The following is a 26,740-nucleotide window of genomic DNA, read 5'->3' on the forward strand; positions in this document are numbered from 1 at the left end:
CCTCCTCTCTCCTCTTAACCTTTGCATTCGAAGAGAACGGCTCCTGAATACCATCGAGATGCTTCGCGAGCCGACCGACCGCTCGCGAGGTCTTTTCGATCTCGTCGCGCGCAGTTCCGCCCCCTCCTCCTCCCCCGGCTTTCCGCTTTTTTCTCGAATAGACACAACGCTATTACGCCACGAAATTGCCGTTTGGCGATCTTGATCGCGACGTAGGAGGCCACCGATCAACCACAATGACAACAAAGTCGAGCGCGTCGAGTACTCGCTTCGAAACGGATGGGCATCGATCTCGGTTCGATCTCGCGACGACGAAAGAAAGAAACGCGAGAAAACGCATTTCCCATTCGATTCGTAGGATATCGAAAAGGATAATTAGATTTTAACGTTAACGACTAGGAGATATATCGCGGGGATCGGATCGGGCGAAACGATGATGCATCATCCTGGATTCGATCTTGCCGCGTGCGTTATCGCTGGCGAGTGGTTAAAGGACGACGTTTAAGAATGTCGAACCATCATTGGAAACCGTTCGGCTACGGTGCTGCCCGATTTTATTGCTAATAGGAGTCCAATGGACTTCGAGGCACTCTCGATGTAATTTCCTTCTCTTAACGATCTCTCTTTCTCCTCCTCCCTTTTCCCCTCCGCCTCATACTCTAATTCGTATCTCACGCTTTCTCTTCTCTCGATGTCGCATCTTATTTCACGAGTATCTCCCATCTTTCTCTTCCTCTTCGTTCGCGTCTTTTCTTTATCCTTTTCCTCCTCCTCCTCTTCCTCCTCCTCCTTCATCGTTATCTTTTTCTTCTTCCTCCTCTTTCTCTTCTTCTTCTTCTTCTTCTCCACCTCCTCCTCCTCTTCAGCTCCTATTCTTCCCTTCCATGAAGTCGGTTCGCGTGCAAAGTCGATGTACGTTTAAGCGTAGCGTAAGACGGGGTGGGACGAGGGGTGAGATGAAGCGGAGAAGAAAGGGGGCAGAGAGAGAATTACCGATCGCGCCGCGGTGCGAAAGGAAGAGCTCGGGATGGGAAGAAGAGCAAAAACAAATTTACGACTATCCGACCGTTTTATCGACGCGCGAGACCCTCCGCTGCTCGCTTCTTCTCCTTCGACTGGTATCCGTATCTACTTCAAAGAAATCGCAACCGCGAAAACGAGTGTCTCTCTCTTTCTCTCTCTCTCTCTCTCTCTCTCTCTCTCTCTCTCTCTCTCTCTCTCTCTCTCTTCCTTCTACTACGCGAAGTAGACGTCGATAAACGTAATTCGCCTCGATATATATTCGCGAGGCATCGTTTCGAGTTACGAGATATATATTCGCGAAGCGTCGTTTCGAGTTATGAGACTAAATTTCTCTCGCTTTCTGCAATATATATATGTACGTAGGTACGTATAAGTATGCATATATTTACAGGGCACGGCGCTAGTTCGCTTATGTATCGTATTAAAATTCCGTGGAAGGAACACTCGGTAGGGTTTCGGAGTGGGCCGAGGCACGTGCAAGCACGCGGTACGCGTACTACGTTCAAACGGTGTATATAAAAGAGTTGCGTCTAACTTCCGGTCGGCGAGAAGAAGATGCGAGTTTCGTGCGCTCATTCCACCTTCTTCTTCGTTCGTTTCGGTGCGCTCGTAAAAAAGGATAGCACACGGTATCACGCATACGAATCGCATCGTTTCCATCTACGCCGAAACAACGACGAATTTTGAATTCTCTTTTTCTCGATTGGTGAAACCTAGAAGAAAAAACGCGATCAATCGGATTGGAAATGAAAGAGAGCGATGAAATTTCGAGAAATCGATCGCGTTCGCCACCGAGAGACTCCAGACTGCCGAATTCTCGCTGTTAAATTAAGACGCGGCCCGTAATATGTAAATCGTCACGGCGACTATAAGCAAGATCGTTAATCATATCTCGACTCTACGGGTTCCTATTAACGTCCGGATGAAGGAAGGACTCGATCGGTAATGGTCCTAGGGAGGATGTAATTTATAGGTTGGGTGAAATCGTTTGACGCGTTACAATAATCGGTGATGAATAATTAGGAACGCGCGCAATTCATCGTTTAATTGGCGGGATGGCACACGCACGCGTATCGAAGTCGTGACGGCCGATACGTCCGAATTTCGTCGAAACGCACCACGGGCATTAAACGGGCGGAATCAGTTTCGGTGGAAATAATTTCGATCGCGCGGAGAAATCGGGTAGCGGCGGTATTCGAGAGAGAATGATGGTCGTGGTGACGTAGGAGAACGGTATTGGTGGCGGGTACACACGATGCGTACAACGGCCTAATGGTTGTGCGCCGAGTGAACACACGCTTTTGTCGTGTAACGGACGAACGTAGGACGGACGACGAGGACGAAACGAGATGAAGGGACGAACGAACGAACATACGAGCGAGCGAGCGAGCAAGACGACACGGAACGCGAACGAAGATGGTGGTCGTGCCGGTTATACATGCGAACGAGGATCGCGTGCTTCGAGTCTGAAAACAGAAGCGACTCGCCGAGACTGACGGCGAGCCACGGTAAAAGAGCTCCGTCCAGAGAGGGAATATAGGCTAGAGGTAAGACGGGACAAGAGGGAATCCAGTTCAGCTGGTAGGAGTGTGCGCGAACACACCGCCCGATCGACCGACCGATCGAACGAAAGAAAGCACGCCTCGAGCTCCTCCTAATCAACGTCTACCTATTCCAACTTCTTCTCCTTCTACTCCTCTCGGATCTCTTCTCGATTCCTTTCCATTCTAATCCATGCCCCGTTTTTCTTTCGACCGGTTGTTCGAGGAACGACGATCGATAGTTGCGGCGACCACCGCGACTTTCTTCGCTTTCATACCTCTCCCTTCCCCCCTCCTCCCCGTCCTCCCGCTACGCTACTACTATAGCGCTTCATCGTAACGCTTCGATCATCGACGTTCGAGGAAATCGAAATTCGCAGTTCCCCGACCGAGTAGTAGAATATCTACACTCACGCGTACATATATATATACACACATATCTGTGTACGAGTCGTTCGAAGCGTGGCAAATTGGATGGAAGTTTAGCCGATCCTGCGCGCGCGTTGGCCCGGCAAAACGGCACGGATGCGTGCTTAAGGACAGAGCATGAACGGTTGCAACCCGACACCTGATAAATTCGATATCAACTGGCCGCCCGCGCCTGGACCCGCATTTAGGTCGGGCCCATCTTCCCTCCCGTTTCATCTCCCTTCTTTCTTCGTCTTTTCTTTTCGATTCGATCGTTCCTCTTCCTCGTTCCGTCGTGATGCTCCTCCTTCTCCTCTCTTTCTCCTCGAGCTCCTCGAGAGAAGGAGGATACAGGATCGAACGAGACGAAGACGAAGCGGAAGAAGAAAAAAGAAGAGGAGAAGAGCGAGGGAATCGATCGAGAGGGAAGGTACGGAGAGTGCGGAACGATCGGTCTTGCCGTCTTTATCCGACGTTGCGAACGGAATCAGGCGGAGGAGGCGCGCGGGTTCCCTTTTTTACAGCCGAGTCGGCCGCGAGCAACGCGTTTGGCTGAAATTTCACCGCTGGCCCTTCTCCCTTCCTCGCTCTCTCGCTCTCTCTCTCTCATCTCCTTTTCGTCGATGCGAGTTACGGTCCCGAGGAAAAGAAACAATTCGACCGCGACAATAACGCGACGGAAACGAGGAAGGGCGCGAGGAACGGCTAGTCATCCGACCGTTTCTCCGCCTACGTCCGACACGCTTCTTAAAGATCCACGCCAAATTCACCGATCCCGCGCGCCACTCACCAGAAAAGAAAGAAAACTTTATCCCGTCGCGCTCGCGTCCATCGATCGGCCAACGATCAACGAGTTTATTACGACCCGTTTCCCGATCGTTTCCCGTAACCCGATCGATCTAGATCGATCTCCCAAAGACAGGGGAGAAAAAAGGAAAGAGGTGGAAGAGGAGGAGGAAGAGTATGTTGGGGGAGAAGTGGATGAAAACCGCGTGGAATGCAATCCGCTTTATATACGATCCATCGATCGTGCAATCGTTCGTTTCGGAGGTCGTGAATATCGCGGCGGAGAAGAAAGACAAGGGGAAGGAACGGACAAGGGAATCGAATACCTCGAGTTCGCGTTAATTTACTTTCGCCAATTGGAAAGAGGCGAGCTCCAAGAAGGAGGGAGGGAAAGAGAGAGAAAGAGAGAGAGAGAGAGAGAAGGAATCGAGAGACGAGGAGAGGAAGGTATCCTTTCGGAGTCGCGGCCATGCTTTATCGAGCCTATACGATCTTCGCGGACCGGTAAAGTAAATAAAAGGGCTCGCGTCCCTCACGAACTTAACCTAAACCGCTAACCCCGCGACGAGAGAGAAGAGAGGACATCTTTCTTCGTGGAAGACGTGGAAGATGTGGAAGGAAAGAAGGAAGGAAGCAAGGAAGGAAGGAAGGAAGGAAGAAAGGACCGCGAAGGAAAAAAAGATGGAGATGCCGGTAATAAACGCGCGTGGGCGAGGATCGACGAATTTTACAGTAATTCCCGACTCTTTATCCGGCAGATACCAATTTAAATTCTTTTAAGGCGATTCTGCTCGTGCCCTGCCTCTTCTTTCTCCGCATCGACGCAACCACCGGGGAACCGGTACTTTACCGAAGAATCGACGAAACACAGTTTCGACGCGTGGTCGCCGCTGCATTAGTCGAATAATCCCACAATAATCGAACGCGTTTTCGCCTTACGCGAAAGGAATCGTGCCGATCTTCCGACGCTTGAACTGCGCGCGCCATCGATCTCTCCAATCTCGCCGAATGCCTCGTTCGTGACGATATTAAATAAATAGCCTGACGGCTCGATACACGGCGCGAGCTCGCCTTCGATAGACACCGAGAGTGGGACGAGGGGAGGGGGTGGAGGAGAGGAGGAGGAGGAGGAGGCGGAGGTGGAGGAGAAAGGACGAGCCGAAAGATGACCCGATCCATGGAACGCAGCGGTAAGACCAGTTGAGAAATGACAACACGATTGCCGACACTTCCCCTGCATTTCATCGTCCCCTCCGGATCCACTCCCGTAGTCGTTTCGCCGCGTTCCACCTTTGCCTCGCATCCTTCGTAAGCATTCGTAACGCGCACACCGAGCCTCGTATACCTTATCGAGGGGTTACACGAGGCTTATAGGAGAGGTGTTCTCGCGGCGAGCCACGCCACTTACCGGGATTGTTTAGCGGCGTTTACGCGTCGATCGTCGACAGGGGGGGTCGTCGTTCTCACAGCTACCACATTATTATGCATTCGTGTTATGCATTCGTACACGGCCGATTCTCTAGCATTCTCTCATCTCTCCGTTAGTTACGACTCCACCACCACCGTCCGCTTCCCGTTGCCGCCACCGCCGCCGCCGAGAGAGAGCGTGCGCGTGCACACATTTCCCTCTGCGTCGATACATCTCTCTCTCCCTCTCTCTCGATGTTGGTCGCTTCGCTCGTTCTATGGGAACGCGACACCCGGATGCGGACGATCGCACGAGTTGCTCGCCTCTTGATCCTTTCCACGATAAAGATCTTTCCTCGATACCGGCCACCCGTTTACATCGGGTTACGATACAGCCATCCTTAAACGGCAGTTCGCGCCTTTCGCGATGCCATTTTGTCTTGTTCGCACCGGAACCTTTCCGTCGCCACGAGCCACGACGACGTGGGTCTCCATTTCTCTCGGGAAACGATCGCTCCAATTTTTCCTCCCCTTTCCGGACCAATTCTTCGAGCAGCTCGCGCTCGCCAATTACATCCGCCGCTATCGTGTTAATCACGCGGATCAACTCTCCTCCTGAATCAGATCGAAGTCGAAGTTCGATCGGAGAATCGAAGAAAAGTTTATCAGGGCTTATCATCGTCCCGTTCTTGTTATGATTGCCGGACATCACGATTCGATAATCGAACAAACGATTACCAAACGACCAAAGTTGAATCCAATCCGAGTTGAGAAACCCTGGTACGCTTCGAGGAGGGTATCCGCGAAGACTCGCGAAGAAGGTGAAAGAGAAGCAGGGAAAGAGCGAAGAAAAGAGGATTGGATAAAGAGGAGGTGGATCTACGCAGCCTCCTGCCAAGTAATATGCTCTCGCCGCATGAGGTCCTCCCCCTCCTCTTCTTGCTTCACCCTCCTCCACGGGATCTCCGCGAAACCCTTTTCAAAACCTGGCCTAGGCGTTCCTCCGTTCCTACTACGCCAGCCTCCGCTTCGTACGTGATCGATGTTTTAATTGCCGTTATTGATTTCGAGATATCTTTCGTGCGATTAAGAAGAAAGAAAGATAAAATCGAAAGTGAAAAGGGAAAGGGAGAGAGAGAGAGAGAGAGAGAGAGATCGAAATGAAAGGAGCAAGTTGTCCAAGAGGCGTTTCACTTTTCACGATTTCTTCCCCGTTTCTGGATTCGGTCGAATGGATGGACTTTTATCGTCACGGCGATCTCCTTGGTTCGTTCTTTGCGCGAAACGAGACGAGAGAAAAGCTTTCGATCGGATCAGGAGAACGACTAGACGAACGACACGCGATTGGAAGCAGAAGAAGAAAAACGCGGCGGGAAGTTGGCTGGTTCGGAGAACGAGAAGGTTCGAAGAAACGCAGAAGGTAAAAGGCAGAAGGCAGGGCCGAGAAGGTGTATGAAATAGTAACTGTCAGCGTGTAGGCCAAAGTTGATGGCACATTGTCGTATTAAGCCGGGGGTAATTTGTCTGGCCTTCTTTCAACCACCCACACCCGGGGACGCCGGCCGTTCGACGACCTCTGTTGACCTTCGATTCGACACACGCGCCTTCTCCGCGTTCTTTCGTCTTTCGACCTAAGGAACGATAACGAACGATTATTCGACTGGTGAATCGGATGCCCGAAAACGCGGGACTCAACGAATCGATCCCTTAATCTCTATCTCTAGAAGCCCGTTCGCCAACCGATCCTCGATTCCGTCGTAGTCGCCTTTAATCGCCCGATCATCCGACGCTGCACATTTTCTCTCTCTTCCCTTCCCTTCCCTTCTTTTCTTCCACAGTTCTTTTTTTCCATTCTCGTTTTCAACGATTTACAATTCTCGTCGAGCATTTTTCTCGAATGCGATTAGTTTGTAGAATCGATCGACAGATTTTCTTTTCATTTCTGATCTTCACTCGAGTTCCTTCCGAGGACGACGAAATTTAGAAAAGAGCGCAAACGAGTGTTTCGCGCGCGTATCCGGATAGTCGATCGGGGATGGCTCGTTAACGACGACGAGGGTTAAGGAAACGGACCACCTAGAGCCAACACCGCGGGAGAAAAGCGTCCCTATCCCGTGGAATTACCACGATCTGTCCGCTGGTACCGCGAAAGATCGATAATAATCGCGATCGCGTGCAACGAGGTTGGCCAAACAGCGACGAAGACCGAGAATATCCTTCGAGGGGACGGAGAAAATACGAGCGGACTGGAGCGGTGGAAGGGGAGGGGGGAGGAGGGCGCGAGCTCGCGAGAGCCAAGCCGACTCGCGCATTGCTTACGCTTACGTTTGCTCGCGCTCGCGCGCGCGCGCGCGTGCGTGTATATGCAAACGCGCCACATGGGGCGACGAGACGACCGACAGAGTGGTCGGCCACTAAGAAGAAAAAGAGCGGAAAGGATGAGCCGAGTCGCGAACCGGAGGGAAAAGACGTACGAGCGAAAAGACGGTCCGAGAAGCCGAGGCGAAGGAACAGGGGTGTACGTACCTCCGATTCTAATTACCTCGAGTTACAAGCCAACGATCCAACGATCCACCGCCACGCCGCACCGCCGACCACCGTAACTTTTGTTCCTCGTCGTTTATAGACCGCGTATAGCTTGGTAATGCGCCGACCGGTATCGATACGCCGCAACCACCGTACACGGGACGAATCGCGACACCGGCAACCAACCGCACGCCAGACCGAGTCCCCGAGTATATTATCTAGTCGACCGCGTCTCGCGGTGAGGAAATCCTTCCAAACTTTGGACAATGGAGGACAAAAACGCGTAACACGGTTAATTTTTATCGAGGAGAGAGCGTTTACGCGTTCCACGGCAATCTCCATCGCCGAGATAATCTCGCTACTGCTCGTTCTTCTCTCTTCTCTCGTTTCCTTATCGTTTTCCTTTTCGTTTAGATCCGATAGATCGATCGATTCCCCCTTCTTCTCTCTTCTCTTCAATCCACGATCGACCGTTCATTTCCTAATCGTTTCCAATCGTTCGAATCATCGCCGATTATCCGTTCCAACGATACGACGAATGACCGACCACGAAACGCACCGATCAAATAAAACGCGGCAAATTACTCGATCGCGAGCGTTCCAAGCCCGCATCGGAGAATCGCGACAGGTTGAACAGTTGAGCGACATACTTGAGAACGAATCACGAATTATTCGTGGCCATTTTCACCCGAACGGATTCGAGGATTCGTCGCGACGCGACTCCGATTTCCTCCATTCCGATTTCTGTTACTTCGCCGTTACGCGATATACGCGATCGACCAACAGCGATAAAAATCATTGCATTCGGCATCTTCGCGGCCTCTGGTTCGAAACGGGAATCGCGGAAGGCGACAACAAAAGGTAGAGAGCTCGGCACGCGGCCGCCACTCCTCGTACGCCGTAATGTACGCGGATAACGGTCTCGGCGTGGAATTCGTACGTAATTAAATGCCTATCGATGTTTAATTTCAGTCGCGACACGTTCCGCTTCGAGTTCCTTTCCCGACCGATTCTACGGTATTTTCGTGCGGAATGAGAATGCTCGGTGACCGACAATGACGCTGCGATCCCGACACGAGAGAGAGGCGTTTCGTTTCCCTACTAGAGAGGGGGAGGGATCGTTCCATTACATAGCAGAAGATCGTGTATCGTCGCTCCGTGATTCCTAGCCTCCTGGCGGTTAGACGCGAGGGCAATGGCAACGTCTCTTCCTCGTTCGAAGCGTAGACGAAGCGTAGACGAAGCGCAGACGGGAGAGAATCGACGGGTGAGATGACGAACGAACGGGTGAGATGAGAATCGCGCGTGGCGAAAAGCAAAGGTTCGTTTCAATGGCAGAGCATCGTCGTCACTCGACCGATTCGCGCATACGAATTCTCCCCGTTGCCCTGTCACGCCCCTTTACTCTGCCCAAAATTCCACGTAGCCGAGGACGAAACTTTGGCCGGCTGGAGGGCCGCGAATCGCCTCTCTCGACCCGGCTCCGGACCTCTCGCCACCGCCAAACTATTGCCTATCTCTCGTTGTGTATCTGGCATATTGTTAAGTTAATTGAAAGGGGTGATAAAATCGCAATGTTTTTGACGTTAAGCGAGCTACGAGTCTTTAGCCGGGAGACGGAACGAGACGGGGAGAAGGAGCGTAGCTATCTGTGAGGGAGGAACGGACAGAGACAGAGGGCGGGAAAAGAAAGGAAGCGAGACACAGAAGCGCGCGTGTGTGTACGGAACCGCGTACTGGTAGATAGAACGGCATCGGGAGCATCGCGTATTTGTGCCGCTGTCGGTGAACAGCCCTGAGGAGGAACCTTGTCCGGTACAGGACCACCCGTATATATATATATCTTTTCGTTCTTTCTTTCTTTCTTTCTTTCTTTCTTTCTTTCTTTCTTTCTTTCTTTCTTTCTTTCTTTCCTTTTTCTTTTCTCTCTAATAGTCGCACAGGAATAACGGAATAATCCGACGACACCACGCTCTGTTTTCGCTCTTTCTCAAAATTTTCGTCCCGTTCGTCGATCAGATTTCACGCGCGCGTTTCGTTATCGTTCGTTATCGTTCGAACGCGTTGTTGTCGGATCGAATAGATTCGAGACGTCGGCTAGAGCGTGACGCGGCGCATTCCTTCGTACGAGGAGTACGCGATTCGATTCGAAACGAAGGTCCGAGGTTCCCAGCGGTGCGTCAACCTTCCTTACCGTCTTTCGAAATCAATCGAACCAAACCTGGCCGTGCCATCCAAGGGAAAACCTGCTGTTCCTCGTCGAAGAGAGAAGATCTCGTCACCCTCGTCACCCTCGTCACCCTCGTCACCCTCGCCAAGTCGGATAGGGACGCGCGACTAGCCGCGATTAACGCGCGCCTCGAACGTGTCTCGACGCGTCGCTTCGATGCACGAGCAAACCGCCAGAAATACCTAAACAGGAAACCGACTCGGACACCCGAGTAACGAGACCCTTCCTCTCTTCCGCTTCGAGAACGCTCACGAGGATACCTTCGTTAAGGCGTACGTTAAGGGAAGCGAGATTGGAAGAGCAGAAACGGATAAAAGCGAGTTACGTAGCGGGGCGGATAGGGTAGGGATTTCGAAGGTGGGGAACTTTGTCGCGATCGAGTATGAATCGCGACGCAAAAATCTTGGAGCGAGGTTTCGTCGCTCGGCAGGAAGCTCGAACACGGAGCTCTCTCGCGGAGAAAAGAATCGAAGGACGATTAACCGGCTACGAAACAGGAGGAGAAGAAGGAGAGAATCTTGAAGACAGATCAACCGGTGTCACGCGCGGCGAGAGCTTATTTATGCATTTACGAGATTCAGGATTTACCAAGGTTCCGCCTGCGTCCGAACGCGAGGTTCCGGGGGAGTCCCGGTACCGGTCCAACTCTTTCTCTTTCTCTCTCTCTCTCTCTCTCTCTCTCTGTCTCTCCCTCCCCCCCTCTCTCGGACACAGATAATTATCTACAGGACCTATAGCGTGCTTTATGCTGGAATGCGTTTCTTGTACGATCCAACACAACCGATGAGCCTCGCACGAGCCTCTTTCCGCTACCATCCACGCTGACGCTATTATTTCCCTACCACGATGTTTGCACGACTATTTACTGCGTTCGCATACTCGATTATTCGCATGCGAGTTAACGCGAATCCGAAGCCAATCCTATATCCTCCGTTCGTTCTCGTAATAATAACGATGGCGAATTCACCGATTTCCCGTCTCCTTCGAAAATCGAACGTTGCGAATTTTTCTCTCCCGATCTTCCGAAATCTTCCGAAATCAAAAAATGACGCGACCAAGCTCGGATACCGCGACGGCGGATCCCCGAATTATCGCTTATCATTCGTTATCGTTGGTTAGTTGGAATATCCGCACGATCGAGAAATCTCGATAGAGGATAGAGGATCGGAGTGCAACTGAATTGCACTCTGAGACGCTCTGACGGACGGACGGACGCGGTTAATAATTCGTCCCGGACTCGTGTAACCGTGACTGCTTCGTGCCCGGAAATCCAAGAGGCGAGCGTTGCAAAGTTGAAAAGGAAGAAAAGGCAACGATTTTATCTCGCGAACAAGCGCTAACGGGACATTCTCTCGAGAGGAGAATCGCTTCGAAAACGTGCAGTTTTCGGCTCGGTCCGCCATCATCGCGGACATCGCGGACACCGCAAAAGTGTCTCGATTTACGAGCGATCGCGTACATCCTATCGTGTAACGTTAGCCAGAGTTAATAATGTCCACAAGTGCGCGCGAGATCTCCACGCGCTTTCCTTTTTTCCTTTCGCGTCCACCATCATCCCGTTTTCTCATCTACGATCATCCGCGACCGCAACATCCTCCCTCCTTCCTCCGCTCCCTCCAAGACCGCAAACACCGCCAACATCGGACACCCACAAATTATTTTCTCCGCCGAGAGAGAGAGAGAGAGAGAGAGAGAGAACTCGTCCGAAAGCTACGGCACAAGCGTCGCGCGCGATTCCTCTTCGCGATTATTTTTCAATTCGAAGCCCCGCACCCCGTTCTAATCCGAACGGCGGGGAGAATTATCGTCGGCGGATCGGACGATCGTCGCCCGGCACAAATGTAATAATTCTATTTACGGAGAAGCGAAGAATACGGGGAAGCGGCAAAACGAAAAGGGGATGCGTGAAAGAGACGATTTGTCTGGGTGCGGCCTATTCGTTGGAACGCAGGTGGCTCGGTCGCTCGTTCACCGTTTCAAAGCCGTGGACGGACCTTGGTGGATCGGCCGTTTCTCCGGGCAACAAGATCGCACGAACGAAAGATGAATGGCGCTGGGGAATCCGTCATACTACCGAAAATGCCCACAAGGCGGTAACCAAACGAACGCTCGTTGCACGCAGACTCCCCGTGTCCGAAGCACACCACCACCACCACCACCACCACCGTTTGCGCGAAACCGTTAACCCGTGCAAATACGCACCAACCGAACCGAGCGATTGAAAAATTTGAATAACTCGGTATTTATGATCGATCGAAGCGAGGACTTCTCGTCCACTACGTTTTCGAGAAAGGAAAACGCCTCTCGTCGTCGTTCCAATTCCGTTCCGTTTCGCTTCGGTTTCAACATCGATATTTACAAGCTCGGCATTTACTATAATTATCGCGTTACACTTTCATCGCGTGAGCCGATTTATTCCGAGCAAAGTTACACCGGAATGACGGACGATGACGAGAATCTGGAATCTTCGTATAGCCGGCGGCGATTGAAACCAGCTCTCGGCGTGCGTATACGGTAGGAGGTTTTTACCGTCTCATATAAACGGGCTGTCTGGCTGAATAGTCGACGTTACATTGGCGTCGCGCCAATGAAAAATCCACCGTTTATCCTCCATTCCACGAAACCGCGTCGACCGCCGTTACTTTGTCATCCCCATCGTTCTCGTTTGAATGAAGAAAGAAAGAGAACTTGAGATTTTTTATTCTTCTTCTTCGCAAACAAGAGCAGATCGATCGATCGATCGATAGATAGATAGATGGAATTTGCTCGAATTCTTCTTTGTTGAAGCGATAAAAATAAAACTTGAAAACAAGGGGAGAAAACGAGAGGCATCAAGTAATAGTAATAATAATAGTAGTAGTAATAGTAGTAGTAGTAGTAGTAATAGTATAATAGTAATAGTAATAGTAGTAGAAGTAGCAGTAGATGTAGTAGTAATAATAGTAGTAGTAGTAGTCGTAGTAATCCTAGTAGAAATAGTAGTAATAATAATAGTAATAGTAGTAGTAGTAGTAGTAGTATTAGTAATCATAGTAGTAATAGTAATAATAATAGTAGTAGTTGTAGTAGTAATAATAGTAATAGTAGTAATAGTAGTAGTAGTAGTAGTAGTAGTAGTAGCAGTAGTAGTAGTAATAGTAGTAGTAGTAGTAGTAATAGTAGTAGTAGTAGTAGTAGTAACAGTAGTAATAGTAGTAGTAGTAGTAATAGTAGTAATAGTAATAGTAGTAGTAATAGTAGTAGTAGCAGCGATAGGTAGTAGTAATAGTGGTAAACCGAAAAGAATCATTGGTCCTGGATACGGTAGCTAAATGCGAAAAGATTATTAATAACTTGATCGTCGATCGGCGGTGTCCGTATAAAATGCTGTCGATATATTTCATGCGTTTTTATCGGTGCCTCTCATCTGCTCCACTGGTAGAAAGTTGCGTGGAAGATAAGTGGTGTCGAGAATCTGGAATCTCTCCGTATACCCTCGGGCTGCGAAACACTTTGCACGCGTGCAGCCAACGGTTTTTGCCGAGCATCCTACTTGCGTGCATGCAACGCTGCTCTCTACCATCCGATCGGTAGCGCCTAATGAAGGATTCGACTTGCATCGCGGAAACGCGCAACTACCAGCCAGAACCGCCTTCGATGTATACTACCCGTTCGTTTCGATTCGCGTTCCAAAATTCCTTCCCAATCCTGTTCGCCTTTCCGACCACCAAACAACTCGATACGAATACGACCGATCCCGATACGAACGAAACCTTACTATATATATGTCTAGTTTGTTCTACGCCGGTAATTACCGAGATAGAATTACCGGTTATCAACCGCGGCGGTGGTAAATATGCTGCAAATACCGTGGACAAGCGGGCGAACATAATGCACGCCGGTGCATGGCTACCGGCGCGAAACAAACGCGGCGGCTCGCGTTTACGCAAGGTTTTTCCTCTAATCGGTAGAATCGGATCGCTAAGCGGCTGCTAAACGGCCTGTTACACGCTACGCTGCAACCGAATGCATCGCCACGGTTCCCTTACCGCTTTACGACCGAGCCACTAGCTTCGCGCTTTATTCTCTCTCTCTCTCTCTCTCTCTCTCGCTCTCGCTCTCGTTCTCGCTCTCTCTCTCGCTCTCTCGCAATTGCAGCTCAATACAGGCGCACCGGTAGCCGTGACAGTGACTGGTGCACCACGGGGAAACGATCAAGTTTGCTCGATTCCGATTTTTCCGACTTTATTTTAAAAAAAATGCGCTTTTTATGGGGGCAGGGGAAAGGGGGAGAGATGGAGGGAGGGAGGGAGGGAGGAAGATAGAGAGAGAGAAGAAATCCGCGACAAATTATCGGTCCAACATTGGTAGTCTTACGTCGACGTTCCTATTCATTCGAGAATCGGATGCGCTCAAAACAAGCGATGACCGGCAGCAGTTTGCAGCAGCTAATAATGCCGATCCGAATAGCTGAACACCGATAATAATAACAATAGCCGTGAGTTATGGTACGAAGCCACGATCGCATACCTAATGCGCCTACATTCGATGTTTCTGTTACATTCGACGCGCTGAAATTTACGACGATATCGACCAGCTACATACGTCCACGCACGAAATTTATAATCGACTTCGCCGATTATAAATTATTTTAACCTCACGATCGCTTAACGCGTCTCGTTATCATCTAACTTTTTTTTTCGTAAACTTTTCTTTCGGAAAAACAATTGCGAATTTAACAATCGATTTAATAAGATCGATCCAAGAATTTATTAAATTCGCCAATTGTCCAAACGCGAATTTTATTTACGCCGTAAAGAAGAATTTTGACGATACGTTGTCACGTTATCCCCAACAAGCGCACGATAGAACGTGAAAGGAACTGACTGTTCTCGAACTGGTTTTGAAAATCTCACGAGTCAATGCTCGATAAAGAGATAGAGATCCGAAGCCACGAAATCCAGCGTCGAACGAGAAATTCACCGTCGATTCGAATCACTCGAACGCGCGATACTTACGAATACGCGTAAATATCGTGCAAGCGTGTACGCCAACTTCCCACCGGCCGCCGACCGACAAATCAAGATCTAACGTCGTAACTGTAACCTTTAAGCTGTACCGATAAAAATCGCGACCAACGGATAAATCGTGTTTTATGTTTGGTTTGGTTTTTCGCGCCGTTACAAGCTCGTTGTTCTCCGTCGTTCCACGCGGATTCAATCGAGCCGATATACATATATATACGTGCCCTTTGCATTCCTTCACCTACTCTCCCTTTTGTCTCTTCTTCCAGGAATTCGTAAACGCAATCTCCTCCTCGTCCTCCTCTCTACGTGGAAGAGAAATCTAAAAGTGTGAGAGAGAATATCGGTAAAAAGGAGAATAGCAAAGATAAAGTGGATACTGTATCGCGATATCTTGGAGGAGGAGGTTAAAAGAATCAAAGGATGAGAAGAGTAAGGAAGAAAAAGGAGATACCGAGCGAAAGGATCCTGCATGAAAGGATTGGAGTTTAGAACGAACAGGGGAAAAGATAGATGAGGATCGTCGATGGTTGAAAGATGAAAGAAAGAAAGAGGAAAGCAGGATGGAAGTAGAAGCGCGAGAGAGGAGTACGCTGGGGGTCCGAACCCTCCCGCGGCGAGAAGCTATCGGAGCTACAAGAATTTTTCACGTAATAACCTGCAACGCCTAGAGAATCGATTGATCGATTGCTCGACGCACGATTTTGCCTGTAAACAGGCTCTCCGCTTTTTCTTGGAAGAACGGAGAGGCTCGAGACTCACTCGTGCGATGTTTAATTTCATTCCTTCCAAACGTAATTCACCAAATTTCATCAAACGGAATCAACGATGGATGATAATTAATTAATATATATTATTATTATTATTACTATTATTCCCTCGATCTCGAACAAAGTTATCGAGACAATTTGACAAAATTATCGAAATCTATGAAATTCTCATTTTTGCGAAGAAAAAATTCTCGCAAATCGCCGTTGTCTCGAGAAACGGAATATAAATTATCGACGACGTAACGGCCAATATTTTTACGATCCCTAATGATCGCAGACCATTAAAACGCGATAATATCTCGAGATGCTTAGCTCTATGCGAAAACTAGTTTGCGCAAATTTTCCAGCGTAATTGTTATCGCGGTACGATAATTAATCCATCGCCATCGCTTTACGAGTTTCGACGGTCCCCTAACGGCGATTCACGGTCACGACCGGCGAACAGATGTCAACGCGTTAAAATAACGGAAAAATTTCGTTTGCAACGCGAAAGATGTGGCCAAGAATGCGCCATTGGAATGGAAAATTGACGAGAAACCGATAAAATCCGATAAAATATCCGAGATATCGATAATTAAAAATATTACATCGTAATAAACACGGCTATTAGGATTCGAGAAATTACCACTAATTCATCCGCATTCTTTCAATAACAACGTTCCAAGAAAATCTCGCTCGTGAAAATTTCGCATGATCATGCCGCACTAATCATACCTCCACTGTAACTAATTATTATACGAGCAAGAATACGATTAACCGGTACAACGTCGTCATTTTCCGTTAATTGCAATTATTCGCAACATCGTCATCATCATCGAGAGAGAAAAGAGAAGGACAAGAAAGATTAAATAGAGTAGAAATACGCGATCTTGGCATAAATGGTGCCGTTTGAATCCCAATTGATCGGAGATCGGATCATCAACAATTTTTTACCGATCGCGATTCTTTCTTCGAATAAAACGCGTACAACGCGTAGAAATGCCCTCCCCCGCCCCTGCGTCCCGAACGGCGACAACGATAAGGAAGATCGTTCGCAGAAGATAATAAGGGCAATGTACGCGCAAGCGTGGAATTCTGAAATAATTAGGCTCGCGCGAGAACCGCAGCGACGACGAGTCGACGACGAGAATAAAGTACGACGTGGCAGATTCAATGCAGTCGCGCCTACGGATTTTTCCCGAGTGGAAGCGGCGTATCTTTGTGTAAACACGAACTTGCTCTAATTAAAGCGAATCGAAGCGAAGACACACGCGTACAAGGAGCCGGTCTCGGTTCTCGGTTCCAGCAACGACAGCGATCGCGCCGACAGCAACAACACCATCGGGAGCGACTAGCCTCCTCCTTCTTCTCCTTCTTCTTCGATCGGCATCGTTGCTCTCACCTACCAACCTATCTACCAACCTACTACCTACCAACCTACATGACAGACACGCTCCGTTGCCACACATTAATAAACACCGCTCCTTCTCTCCTTTTCAGCCCCTCTTCCCATTCTTTCCCTCCTCCCGCTTATCGTTCTCTCCATCTCTCTTTGCACGCTCGCTTCACTTTATCGTTACACAAGCCATTCTCGCGACTCGCGCGGGTTATGCAGATACAGGCGTACAGAGAGAATAGATGTAAGTTGTACTAATTGCATCAGCATACCAGTTTACCAGCAATCCGACTACACCTGCGAGTAAGCTACGCGCTTACGTTACGGCAACCCTGTTTTCCGTGTCGCGTTCCGCTTTCCTCGCCAATTGGATTTCAACAAATTTCTCCCGATCGTAAATTGCCGCCCGATCGAATTCCCCTTTCCGCTTCCTTTCCGAGTTTCTCCCTTTCTCCCTTTCTTTTCTCTCCACTCTCTCTCTCTCACTCTCTCTCTCTCTCTCGTACTCCCCGCGGATACAGCCGGTCGCAATTACCGATAGGATCGCGTCGCGTTGTGCGATGCACGTTCGTTCCACCACGACGACAAGCGGTCGAGCGTGTATCGTCCCAGAAATCACGGCGAGTCAGAAACTTCTCTAACCTTCCCGGGAGTAACGAAATTCCTGTATCGCCGACACCGACGTGTCGGAGAAAGCTGTAACCAATACCAACGGAAATTACTTCTTTTCTTCTTTTCTTTTCTTCCACTATTCCTGCTAGTCGTGTACGCGACTCTCCAATGGAGAGTTTTTCGCGTCTTCCATCGAAATAAATCCTTCGATTCACGCGCCATACACGGAAACGTAGCAACAACGATCGGACGAGAACAAAAATCGTAAGATGTTTACGAAAAAGCAAAGAATATCAAATTTCAAGCTTACCAAATGACGAAGCGAGCAATTAGCATATCGTATCGCATCGTAATTATTCCGTAGCGCGATACGTCCTTCCGTGGCAATCCTCGCGGAGGAATAGTGTCATCGTTTTTGAAAAAGATATAGAATTAATAGGGAAGAAAGAAGAAATTTCGTCCCTAGATATGGCAACTCGTTACATTTAATAAATTACGATTCGCCAATCAACTTTAGAAACGATTCACTATGGCGTCAACGATTTTCTCATTCGTTCGAACAAGGGCGATGCCAAATTGCGATTTGCGAGGAATGTGGCGAAAGAATGGTTGCGATTTAACGGCGATATCTCGAAAACAACGCAACGAGACGATAAATATCTCATCGAAAGGCGATCGGTGGTAAGCCAAGAATTATTTTGCGCAATACTCGACTATTAAACGTTTCTTAATGCATCCAATGAAAATGGTCAGTTCCCTTTCCGTCTTTCTTTCTTTCTCTCTCTCTCTCTCTCTCTCTCTCTCTCTCTCTCTCTCTCTCTCTCTCTCTCAGCATGCATTCCCCCCGCACTCCACGCACCAACCAGAGTTATGCATCTCAGGTGCATAGGTTCTCGGTAAACCGGAATGCAGACAACTACAGACTCCGTGACAACCTCTCTCTTCTCTATATCTCACACTTTCTCTCTTGCTTTCGTCACAATCTACCATTCTTCGATGACCTACTAAAGCTCGAAGGAAAACACGTCTCGTATCGAAAGCGTGTTATCGTTTCTCGAAAAGTCTCGGTTTCGGGGGAAAAGAAACGAGCGAGAAAGTCGCTTCAGCGCGGCGAAAAGGAGCGACGAAACGAAACAATTCGATCGACTCGTGGTACAAATTGACGAAACGACGACGAGAGGAGAGAGAGAGAAGGACGCGTGGAGACTCAATCGGGAAGCGCTTATCGAGCCAACAATGAACGAAGAAACGTAACGGGTAGAGTATTCTCGTTTATAGGCAAGGTTATGTAGGATTAGATATAAGCGGACAGGTGCTCGTTCGAGCGGTCGAGATCGAGGGGTTTCGAGGTGGCGGTGTGGCGCGGTAAGACGCGTACACAGGTGAAGGCGATAGATAGCTGCCTACGTGGTTTCGCACCATACATCGCGTAATGGACGGCGAGCAATCCTCCTTCCCCCGTCTCTCTCTCTCTCTCTCTCTCTCTCTCTCTCTCTCTCTCTCTCTCTTTCTCTCTCTCTCTCTATGCGTTACACGCGCTCGCCAGAGTTTATCCCGAGCGTAATTAAAACCAACGATCGCGAGATTCTTCTTTCGAAGCGAGCGTTAAACGATCTTCGAAGCGAGATATAATAGACTAGCAAAATTGAAACCGCTTCCTACGGAGGCGGATATAAATTACCAGTGGTACACGTTAAAACCGAGTCGAGAATTAATTACCGCGCTTATATCTTACTCTTACTTGACCGTATTAAAAGTCGGTGGAAATTATTGGGATCGTTTAAAATGTTTATGGCAATGTATTCGAGTATAATCGTGTCTGGCCCGTAATACTTAACGCATATTATTGGCTCGGTGTTCGGTTTACGTGTATATGGGCCACTCGATGCTAGCGAACGGCCGATAATACCGAAACATAATCTTAATTATTCATGCAACGAGCCAGCAGCGAATATTCTACGACTCGAAACACAGGACACGAGTATCCCTCCTTCCATCTTATTCCATCCAATCTCTCCGCACCCAACCTCCATCTTCTTTCTCATTTTGATTTGCCCTTGTACCTTGTCCGTCCTCTTGCTCTCCCGTCGTATCTTTCCCGCTCCTTCTCTCCCTATCGCGAAATAAGTGACAAGGAAAACGAGCCGGTCCCTTTATTCGCGCGAGAGCAAATATCAGGGATCGCACGCTCGTGAACAACCACTCGGCTCGAGATGGAGCTCCTCCATCCAGGCACACGCCTGCCCCTAAAGCGGTATATATACATCGTGCATGCATGCGTGCTCATAGACAAGTGCATAGGTAAACGGGACACGGGTACACTTTCATTGCTCGTTGCTTGCCACGGCAAATTGTGCAAATTAGCAGGCGTACATAGTACACACCGCTTGAAACGCGAACCGCGTTCAACTCAACGAAACGGAATATAAATAAAAAAAAAAAAAAAAAAAAATTTTATCGATTAGATCGTTCCGCCGATTTCTTTTCGAGATCGAAATCGGAAAAAGAAGGAGAGGGGGAGGAAAATAGAAAAAAGAAAACTGAAAGAAGGAAGAAAGAAGCGTAAAGAGTATCGTATCGATCGCGTGTACGCGTATACGTATATGTGCAATATATATATATATATATATATATATATATATATATATATATATATGCATGCGTGCGTGCGTGAAGCAGCCGCGGGTATAACGCGGCGTGATTTATATTCGCGCCTCGGTTCGCTCTGTGAGGGCCGCACGTACGTTCGGATACGTCACTGGTGTGTACCGGCGGCACGGTTCGACCGTTCTCTTCGGATTCGTTCTTTCGTCCGGTGGTTGCACCGTGACGGGTCGCACCCGGCCTTATCGCCACTTCCGTCATCCCCGCGCCTCCACGAGCCTCCAATTAGACGGCTCTAATTGGACGACGAACGGCCACGTCGTAATAAGAACTCTCGCCATCTCTCAGCTACATCCTTCGCTCCCTTCTGCCCCCCAATGCCGAATCTTTAACCGGATACCACCGTGTGTCGCGTGACGCCGTCTCTCTACTCGATTCGTTTATTCGTCTCTCCCCTGTTTTCGATTCTCCTGTCTCGCTCCACGAACGCGAGAAAACTTTCTCCAACTCCTCTTCGGATATCCGAGATATCCGTGAATCGAGATTTGGGCGGAGTTCAAATTTGTTGCGCGACTATTACTAACTATCGACGTGTCCACCCCTATTAGTCGAAGAATCGAAGAATAGATAGATAGGAATATGTTTCAAAGAGGATAGATCGTTCGCTCTTCGAGAGAGAAGAATTTTTTCTTTCGACGCGTGTACGTTGAATCATCGAGGGATAAATTATAATTATATTCGCGAGCGATGCTTTTAAACGAATAATAGCGGCATTTCAACAATTACCGGGGGTATGTCCGAATCGTATACCGAACGATATGCATCCCAGCCGAACGTGCGTGCAGACGATTGTCGAATAAGTTTACGATTCTCCGACTGGACTCTTCTCGGTCAGCAGCTCCTGTCTCCGTTTCCCTCTCTCTCTCTCTTTCTTCGTTCCAACTCGTTTCACCGATCTGCCAGGTAGAAGGCAAGCAACTCGGAGACGGATCGCGTGCTCGAGAATGTCGTTGCATGTTTAGCGACTCGTCCGCAATTACGGAACGGCAAGACGGCGAACACGGTAGTGGTAGTGATGGCGGCGGCAGCGACCGGTGCGGTGGTGGCGGCGGTGGCGGCGGTGATGATAGTGGTGGTGATTTCTTCAAGACTCGCATACGTACGTATCGTATGGTAACGACGGTCGCAGCAGAAGCGCAAGTCTCGCGTTAACACGAATACAAGAGGAGGACGGATGGCGTTATCTTCGCGTTCAGATACACGATTCACGCTGTGCGAACAACGTTCTCGTTATCGATTCAGCGTTAACCGTTAACACGAGCGGGAGCGAAGGCCACGAATTCTCGAATCTCGAAATTTGTGGAGAGCGAAGGGAGAGGAAAAGAGGCTAAGGAAAAGGAATTCGGAGTGGCGGAGTTCGCGAAGCCCTCGGGCTCTCGGCCTCGTCTCGATTCTCTCGAAGCGCTAGATGGTAACGCAATGCTCCGAATATTTGGCAAACGATCAGTTGAAAAACAAGGTGAGGGGAAGGAGAGACACACGCGCGATGGATAGGTATATAATGAGCGACGGGATGAGACGAGGGAGAGGCGAAGATCGAAACGCGGAGGTAACCTTCGCAGGAAAGTGGGAGGTTCGCGTCGCGGAGAGTTTGTAAATGACACGAGCCGACAAATTATACCGTCTGCCTGGCTAGACGACGTAGAATAGTATAGCTCGGAAATAGAAATTGGCCGCGTCTTTGAGCCACAAAGACAAAGGAACCAAAACTGTAGGATCATTCGACGATTCGTCGTTGTTCCGACCAATGTTCATTTTCGAAGGAACGAAAATGCGGCGAATTCGTGGTTCGTCGGAATGATTCCCGATCGAAATCGATAGCCCGAAGGGAGGGACGGGCAAGATTTCGAGTAGACGAGAAGGGGAAGAGGAGGGGGACGGGAGAGAGAGGAGGAGAAGGAGGAGGAGAGGAATCTATCGAGAGAAAAGAGAATCGCATCCCGTTTCCCAATGGCACGAATTCTTTCGATACCGGGATTTCTGCTTTCGAACGAGTCACGCTGGCGGTGATTCGGAGAAGAGGCCGAGACTTTGCCAGAGATCGAAATATTCATCCCCGCGGTAGAAACGGTTGGCGTACGCAATTACCGGGCTCCTTTCTTACCGGTGGCCCATGCGGTAGCCCGTCTCTCTCCCTCTCTCTCTCTCTCTCTCACACCCTTTCTCCGTCTCTCTTTCATGCTCTCAATCTCCTTCGATCCTCCCTTTCTCCCGGTTTCGTTTCTTTTATCTCATTGGCGCAGCCGTGATACGTACGGCTTTCTTGTTTGCTCGCTCTTTCTCTCCCTTTCCTTTGGCGCACACGGCCACGACGGCCACGACCACGACGACGGCCACGACGTATCGCGTACATTGGTGCGCAGGCTTCTTCTCCTTGCCACCTTCGCCCTCTTTCTTCTCTTCCCATTTCTTCCTCTTTCCCTCGCGTCTGCGGGCAATTCGGAGCGGCGAAGCCCCAGACGAATCGCGAGAGAACACGGCATACCGCTTCTACGGTGCCCAGTCATTTTGAAAAATACCCCGGCAAAATGATTCGGCCGCTATTACGATGGCGCGGCCTCCGTACTTCTTTCCCTTCCCCTTCTTTTTCGTCCCCCCTCCCTCCGCTTCTTTTCATCTCTCTTCTTTTCATCCAACGCGCGTTTTTCTTATTTTTCATCACTCCCCCTCCCCCCCTTTCGTTTCGGGAGTCAAAAGTCGGATGGTCGTCGGTCGATCGTCTCTACCGCACGGCCGGTCGTCCTTCCACCTCTTCTCTCCTTCTCTTTCTCTCCTATCTCCGTATCTCGGTATCTCCGACCTCGAACGAAATGCCCCCTCTTCACCGAGAAAGAGGGAAGAATCGGAAGAGCGATGGCGAATCCAACGGCCGACGTATAGGTAAATAATTCTCGGCCGGTGACCGAGAACGCCAAGAATTTCTCCGCTGGACGTAACGATCGTAACGAGCGTACTCTCCCCCTCCCGGCGCGAGGAGAGGGGGACGTCGCGTCGCGTCGCGTCGTGAGTTACATCGAACGGGGAAGCGCGTAAGCTCCCAATTAAAGTTTGGAGGAGAAGAAGAAGAAAGGCCGATACCGATCCTTCGGCTGCCTGCTATCTGTCCTTCCCTTTCGGTGGCCGCTCGTTCTCCGAGCTCCCGCACGCCTCCCTGTTAGCGACAAGGGAACGGTGCGTTTTCGCGTGTCCGCGTCATCGCGTCCTCCTCTCCTCCTCGTCGAAAGGACTCGAAGCGGAGGACTCGGTTGGTCCATCCGGAATCTGCTTGGTCCATCTGAAGCGCGCACGGGGACGAGTAACCGAGTCGAGTAGGTTCGGGTAGGGGGCCTGGTGGGTCCGGAGGTGGAGGCGGGTAGAGGAGACGTTCACCCCGGTAGAGTTGGCAGGGACAACCACCGGACAGATACAGATATGCTAATACCCGAGTCGTTTACACGTGATATATAGCCGGGCTGACGGACACACCACAAGGGGCTGACCGCCGTCTCTTTCGCGGCCATCTCGAACGCCTTCGCCCGAGTCTCTCCACCTCCACCTCCACCACCACCACCACCACCACCGCCGCCGTCGCTGCCGCCGCCGCCGTCGTCGAACTGCCATCGTCGTCGCCCCTTCCGACAAAACTCTCTTTCGCTCCAACGGTATCCAGTTGAAATCGCACCGGTAGCTCGATACTCTCCGATCCGCGTTACCACCAACTTTGCCTCGTTCGCGTTACGCGGAACGATCGACGAACGAAAACTAGGCCTCTCTCCTCCTTCTTCTCTCTCTTCTCCGCTATTTCACGGGCAACGAACAGAACCGCGTTCCCTCGACGAATTTACAAGCTGATGAAACAATTTTTTCCAACTGACCGAGAGAGGGAGGGGAGACATGCCACCGCGTAAGAACGTGGGGATGGGTTTCGGAGCGAAGCCTGGAATAAAAAGAGATAGATAGGTTGGATAGACAGTCGGAGAGAGAGGAAGGTATAATCACTACAATTACCTCGCAGCCACGGTTTCGCTTCCGAGAAAAAAAAACGAGGAGAGAGGAGAAGATGGAAAAGAAGAGGATGAGAGAGAAATGGTTTGGTGGTCGCGAACAGAGGAGGGGGAAGAAGAGGATATTACGAGGAAGGGAGAAGAAATGAGACGAGTCCACCGCGAACAGCCCTTCCATTATAGCCAAGCGAATCGGCGCAATGATATCCGTGTTGTGCCTTTTGTTTCGTTCGGTACAAAACAGCTTTACGCGCTTCTAACGATATCGACCGCCTTCCGACCTCTTTCCTCCTTTTCCCTCTCGCTCGCTCCCATCTCCATTCCTCTTTCCACCGCGTCACGTGTTCGCCTTTTGCTTGTCATTTTCTGCCACATTTTCATCCTCCTCCCCCTCTACCACCTTCTCCTCTTCTTCTTCGTCTTCTTCTTCTTACTTCTGACCGACTCGACGATACGGCAGATCGCACGAACTAATGACGAGCCTCGAGGCGAGCTTCTTTTCGACGCTCTCTACTACACGCTTCTATTCCCTTTCTCGCGGATACATCTCGAAGAACTTCAGCTATTTCAAGATTTTCGATCGCGCTTCATTTATTCGTGGGATAGAAGGTGATGGATACGATCCATGTTCCCGCGTAACACGCATCGTTTCTTTTCCTCGATCGAACAATATCAAAAAACGAATCTGCTCTCGCGAAAGAGAATTGTCGCTCGTTTTGTATTTAAAAGAATTATCGAACGAGAATCTGAAAAGATTGTTGTTGCGATCGAAAAAAATTCGGATGATGGTGAGCATGAAAGGGAGAAGAGGATGGTGGGTGGGGGGGGGTGGGGGAGAAAGAGAGAGAGAGAATAACCGAGGAAGAGGAATGAAGTGGCGAGTGGAAAAAGAAAGAGAGAAGAAAGAACCGAGATGCCTGAGCGAACAGAACAAACTCGTAAAGCCGCTTAACGATCCATAATTTTACAACGTTCTGTAATAACCGTGCTCTCTCTACTGGGCCCAACTCCTCCTCTACCCTTGTCCCATCGCGTTTCACTTCTCTCCACGTAACGTGGCTTCGTCTTGCAGCCGAGTCTGGATTTCGTTCGGCCTCTAGAGCTTGGATTCTAGGACGGAGGGTGTTGTATTTATCTTCGTTCCAAGGCCACCACTAGTGGCCTCCAATAATCTCCCCCTCTTCTCCTCTTATTTTCGGCAACCTTCTTCTCGATGGGAATGTCCTTGTTCGCGAGCCGCGAGAATTTTCGACTTTGGTCGCGTCGGTGTATCAAGCGAACGAATCGCGTCTTTAAGGGATATGCCGAGCGTACAATATGCCGCCAATATCGTGATACGACAGATCGGGAGAAGGAGAAGGAAAGGGAAAGGAGGGGGGAAAAAAGAGAGAGGACGGGTAAATCGCGGGACGAGAATAAACGCGCGCCGGAACTCGTTGTCCCTCGTAACATTGGAAAAAGAGTGGAACCGCAAAAGAACTACATCGAGTTACGTCAAGCCGAAGAACGAAACTGATAGGAGGCGCGACGTCAAATCCGCGCGCGATAAAAGAGGATACGGCGGATCGGAGTCGAAAGAACATCGTCATCGTCGACGTCAAAGGAGTTACAACTACGGGAGAATGATTATACGCGATGCCTCCTCGTGTGTCACGTTGCATATGGTATGGTCAACGCCGCCGATCAAATCAACGGGGATGGGATGAAAAAAAAAGTGCGTGCAAAACGAGGCAGTGGGTAAGATTTCATCCATTTGCCGGAATCGTTCCCCCGTCATTTCGATTTCGAGGAAAAAAGAATGAAAAGAGAAAACGAGGAGTCGGCGTTCCATTTCGCGTTCCATTTTCCGAAGAAAAGATGAAAAATGACAAAACGAGACGATTAATCGGGGATCGAAAATAAAAAACGATCGAACTTTTATAAAATGAATATAGAGATCAGGGAGGTTGTTGTTCGAGTCGCTGCAATCATCGTGCACCACCCGTCCCCGCGTCATCCTTTTCCCGTGTTACAACTCGTTCCACGCTTCAAGGTCGGGAGAGGTACGACCGAGGAGATCCGATAGCTCGAACCTCGATTCTCATGGAACAGAGACGAACGCGCGTATCCACACCGACATCGCGGTTGTGGGCGAGGGCGCGTTTCCCGCTCCGTTGCGGGGATATCTTCTCTCGATGGATTTTCGATCGATTATCGCTGGATACGCGAGCAATGGAACGGCCTTGAACGGCCAACAAAGAAATGAGAAAAATCTTACGACCGAGGACCTCCTCTTCTTCTTACGACCGTGCCTCCTCTCCTCCGCAACGGCCGCGAGCGTATACAGTTGGACTGCTTTAAAAACGTCGCACGCATTTGCCAGTTTTTGCAGGCCCGGGCTTGTACGCGTCGTTCCTCGATTTCGGGGCGCAC

General features: G+C 49.7%; 1 protein-coding gene across 2 annotated transcripts in view; it reads right to left on the minus strand.

Annotated features, from left to right (window-relative positions):
* Positions 1 to 26,740, minus strand: part of LOC108000798 (protein dachsous) — a 178,323-nt gene that overhangs the window by 123,326 nt on the left and 28,257 nt on the right. The window lies entirely within an intron of this gene.

Source organism: Apis cerana, linkage group LG4, assembly GCF_029169275.1.
Source record: "Apis cerana isolate GH-2021 linkage group LG4, AcerK_1.0, whole genome shotgun sequence".
Classification (NCBI taxonomy): domain Eukaryota; kingdom Metazoa; phylum Arthropoda; class Insecta; order Hymenoptera; family Apidae; genus Apis; species Apis cerana.